Here is a 5,014-nt window from a genome sequence, read left to right on the forward strand (position 1 = left end):
GGTCATTTGCAGGAGTTGTGATACTTTTAGAAGTTGTAGTACGCTGGCATTCTGCCTCCACCAGTGGATCAGAACTTATGACCACATAAGTAGATACGAATGCAAGTCAAGTGCAATGTGTAGGCCCAGGAACTAAGCTGGTTGAGAGTTCAGTTGGGGTGTCTGGAGTAGATGGTATGCTTAGGAGATGTGGGTTAAGGTGAAGGGGTGGTCTTATATCATTAGAGATAAGAAATTTACACAAAGTAAATATTACTGAGGAAAATGTAAACAGAGCCACCTTCTTCCTGTTGGTAAAGGAAGATTGGCCTCAAATTCTTTATGGAACCAAGGATCATCTTGAACTCCTGATCTTCCTGCTTTCATCTTCAAGGCACTACATTCAGTTGGAGAGGAAATTACCCAAGGGAAGTCTGGAGCAAATTCTGTGGTAATGGTCTACAGTAGGAGGTAGTGACTGTGTGACGTGACTTTAGCCACCACACAGTGTGACATATGCACATCTGCCTCCCTTCTCTAGTCACAGAGAGGGCTAAAAGCAACTAAGTTACAATAGAAGCAAGACTACCAAGAACCAGATATGGGCTTCTAAATGTCACTTTCCCTTTATAAGTCACCAGCGCTCCTGGAAGAGAGGGCTGATTCTAAACTTGAAAGCCCTAAAAGCAGGCTGGAAAGACAGTTTCAGTGGATAAAGGAGCCTGCTGCCAAGCCTGACAATCTGAGTTCATCCCCCAGGAACCATGAGGAAGAAGGAGAGCTGAATCCCATCAGTAGCCCTCTGGCTTCCACAAGGGCATGTGCACACACAAAGACACACACACACACGCATGCACACACACATGCATATACACACACATGGGCTCATGGACACACAATGATAACAAACAATGAAAGGTCAGCTGGGAACTTCTTACTGTGCCAGAAAGGATGCACTCACTGATAAGCGGATATTAGCCCAAAAGTTTGGAATACCCAAGATACAATTCACAGACCACATGAAGTTCAATAAGAAGGAAGACCAAAGTGTGGGTGCTTCTGTTCTTCTTAGAATGAGAACAAAATACTCACAGGAGCAAATATGGCTCCTGTGTAGATAAAGTGTAGAGCAGAGACTGAAGGAAAGGCCATTCAGAGACTGTCCCATATACATCCCATATACAGTTAGCAAACTCAGACACTATTGTGGATGCCAAGAAGTGCATGCTGCCTGATATAGCTGTCTCCTGAGAGGCTCTGCTAGAGCCTGACAAATACAGAGGTGGATGCTCACAGCCAACCATTGGACTGAGTGCAGGGGTCCCCAATGGAGGAGTTAGAGAAAGGACTGAAGGAGCTGAAGGGATTTGCAGCCCCATAGGAAGAACAACAATATCAATCAACCAGACCCCCCCCCCCCACGAGCTCTCAGGGACTAAGCCACCAACAAAGGAGTACACATGGCTCCAGCTGCATATGTAGCAGAGGATGCTTTGTCATGCATCAATTGGAGGAGAAGTCCTTGGTCCTATGAAGGCTCCATAGATGCCCCAGAGGGCAGGGAAGTAGGAGTGGGTGGGTGGACAGAGGAACATCCTCATAGAAGCAGGTGGAGGGAGGATAGGATAGGGGGTTTCTGGGAGAGGGAAAACCGGGAAAGGGGATAACATTTGAAAGATAAACAAAGAAAATATCCAAAAAAAAAAAAAAAAAAAAAAAGGGAAGAACTCAAAGAATGATGCTCAGCTACTTTTCTGTTGCTGTTATAAATCCCCAAACAACAGCAACTTGGAAGAGAAGGTTTATTTTAGCTAATAGTAGTCCCAAAGGGGACACCATGTGTAATGACTGGGAAGGCATGACAACAGGAGCGTGTGGCTGGTTATCAACCAGGAAGCAAAGAGATCACATGTCAGCTGCAAAAAGCAAAAAGGGAGAAGAAGCAGGAGAGAAGGATCTCTCAGCCCAGGAGACTCTCATTTCCCAAGCGTTCCACACACTCCCAAACAGGACTAGCAACTGGAAACCAAATATTCTCAGAGAGGAGGGAGCCTTGGGAAGAAATTCATTGAAATTACCACAGATATAAATATGTTCAAAGGACTAGAGAGATAGATTAAATCTGGAAAAACAAGAACACCGAATGAGCAATAACAGATTATATAAACCCCCTGAATGCAAAAGGAGGTCACAGTGCAGCAACTTCGAGGTAGTGCAGCTGTAACAGAACCATGCAGGATCCTAAAATGTCTGTGTTGGCTCACTTTTAATTCCTGAGCCCTCTGAGCAGGAGTGTAGGCTCACCAGGCCAACGTGTTCATCAAGGATGAGCCAGGAGAGCAGAGGCTCCTAACTCACACACCAAAACTCACACAGTACCACTACTGTCAGCCTTGGACAGGGAGGAACCCTCCCCCACCTCTCTCTCTCCCTCCCACCGTTCCTCCCTCTTTTTCTCCCTCATTCTCTTTCTCCCTCCCTCTAACGGGCAATAGTTACTGTATCTCATAACTTGTCAAGCTGTTGAAAACAGAGACGATTGTTATGGTACAATGACTCACCATTCAGCAAGAAATGAAAAAAAACAAAATCAAAAAACAAAAATCCCGCCGGGCGTGGTGGCGCACGCCTTTAATCCCAGCACTCGGGAGGCAGAGGCAGGCGGATTTCTGAGTTCAAGGCCAAAGTGAGTTCCAGGACAGCCAGGACTATACAGAGAAACCCTGTCTCGAAAAAACCAAAAAAAAAAAAAAAAAAAACCAAAAATCCCTACCCAGATATCTATATTTCTCCTTCTAAGGGAAAAAAGACTATCACTGAAGAGAAGGCAGAAGGACTGTGTGAGCCATAGGAAGGCACAGAGAATTGTATAGCCTTTCATCAGAATTGGGACTCCTTGCTAGAAAGTAGAAGGAGGTTCATAAGACTTAGGAAGCTCACAAAATATTAAGATTCAGAAAGCCTCTCCCCAGTGTTATATATGCAGTAAACAATGACTGCAGGAGAGTTTCATAGACTTCTATAACTAATCCCAACCTCGATAAACCTATTGGTTTACTAAGCCAAGTAAAAAAATTTACATAAATACATAATAAATAAAAACAATTCACTAATTGTCATAGTAGGTCAGTAATTAAGTGACCTAACTAAAGGGACAAGTGAAAAGATAATTGTAGCAAAATGACACCTAATAAATGCAGAAGAAATGCTATGTTAAAAATCACTATTTGGCTACAATCAAAGTATAATTACTTCAGCTTTGTTTAAAATAAATCTTTTCCTGCTCACACTTGTAAGACTGGGAGCAAACAGGATCTCTGGCAGATCTTTTTCATCACTGTGACAGGGTACCTGAGGAAAGGGTGCTAGACCCAGCCTAGAAACTCCCTCAAGCATGCGCAAAGCTTTGTCTCCTAGGTGGTTTTTGATTCTGTCAGGTTGGAGATCAATACTGACCATCATAGTAGGTAAACAGATAAGTTAACTTTGATATATCTACATAACAGGATACTTATTACTGAGTGTTACAGGAAATGAGCTTTCAAGTCACCGATGAGACATGGGGACCTAAATGTTTGGTATGGAAAGAAAATAAATCCCAGAATGGTATGTACTCTATGATTAGAACATGCTGTCACTCTGGGTTTCACTGTCTGCTAAAGGGTCTGCAGGAGGAAGGGATGAACAGGCAGAGCACAGAGGACTTTTATGGTAGAGTCATGATTCTGTCTCAAGTTATAATGGAGAATAAGTGTCATTAACTAAGAACTCTAGGCAACCATGTCAGCAGTGGGAGATGACAATAACAGGGGACTATATATCTATGAAGCAGGCATTTGTGGGAAATTTTTTACCTTATCCTTGATTTTATATATACCCCAAACTACTCAAAAACATAAAATCTGTTAAGGAATTCTTATAGCTTCATGTAACTTAGAAAAAGTATTTGAACATGGATGATAGATCTGGGTTCCCAACTTGTTCCTCGGCATAGGATCATCAGACACCCCACCCCCTCCTCACTGAAAGCCAAGCTGATTGCCCTTGCATATTTGGAATCTGCTTATTACATATAAGGCTGTCAGCATGCCTACTCAGCCCCACGAGGTCATCAGGTGGAGGACTCAACATATCTTCTTCTACCACTCTGTTTCCATCCATCTGCTATTGACATTTGACCCTGTCCTTCTCACTCTTAGCCTCTGAGCTACAGATTCTTCCTGAAGGGCAAATGGCATTTGTGCCACCACTGGTCTGCAGAGTCCTGTGCCTAGAATGTGGAGTAACAGGAAGTCTCAATAGCTCAGGGTGTCATCATACACCAGGTGTTCTGTGGACTTAGGTAAAACACAGAGACAGCCTTTCTTTTGCTTTAGATTTAAAGGAAATGCTTTTCTTTTCTTTTGTTTTCTTTTCTTTTTTAAATCTGTTTACTCATTTATGAATGTTAATATGTCTGCTTTCTTTGCACATTAAAACCAACTAATTTTTACAGAAACAGCATTATCCATGAACCATTGCATACTAACTATCTGGCCCTTTAAAGGAATTGGAAGTTAGTGATGCATGCTTTTAGTCCCAGCACTTGGGAGGCAGAGGCACTTGTGATGACTCAAAATTCAAGGCCAGCCTAGTCTACATGGTAAGTTCCAGGTCACACAGAGAAACCCTGTCTCAAAACCAAACCAAACCAAAAACAAAAACAAAGGAACAAACAAAAAAACCTGTTTGTCCTTTATTATAGTTAGGAAGAAGCTAATATACCATGTTTATATGATGAGACAATTTGAATTTTATTTATATATTTTTGGGTACTTTTATAGCTTTTTGACCATGGATTAGAGAAATACAAAACAAACAAACAAACGAACGAACAACAAACATCTCCAATAGCTCCACAATAAAAACAACTCTAAAAGAAACCAAAATTAAATACAACAGCAACAACAAAACCCAAAAGAGCTCTGTACTGGCTATTTTTGTGTCAACTTGACACAGCTGGAGTTATCACAGAGAAAGGAGCTTCAGTTGAGGA

At 42.1% G+C, this 5,014-nt stretch overlaps 1 protein-coding gene across 1 annotated transcript in view; it reads right to left on the reverse strand.

Annotated features, from left to right (window-relative positions):
• Spidr (scaffold protein involved in DNA repair) overlaps nucleotides 1–5,014 on the reverse strand; it is a 220,928-nt gene that overhangs the window by 15,125 nt on the left and 200,789 nt on the right. The window lies entirely within an intron of this gene.

This window comes from Mus caroli, chromosome 16 (genome assembly GCF_900094665.2).
Source record: "Mus caroli chromosome 16, CAROLI_EIJ_v1.1, whole genome shotgun sequence".
Lineage (NCBI taxonomy): Eukaryota > Metazoa > Chordata > Mammalia > Rodentia > Muridae > Mus > Mus caroli.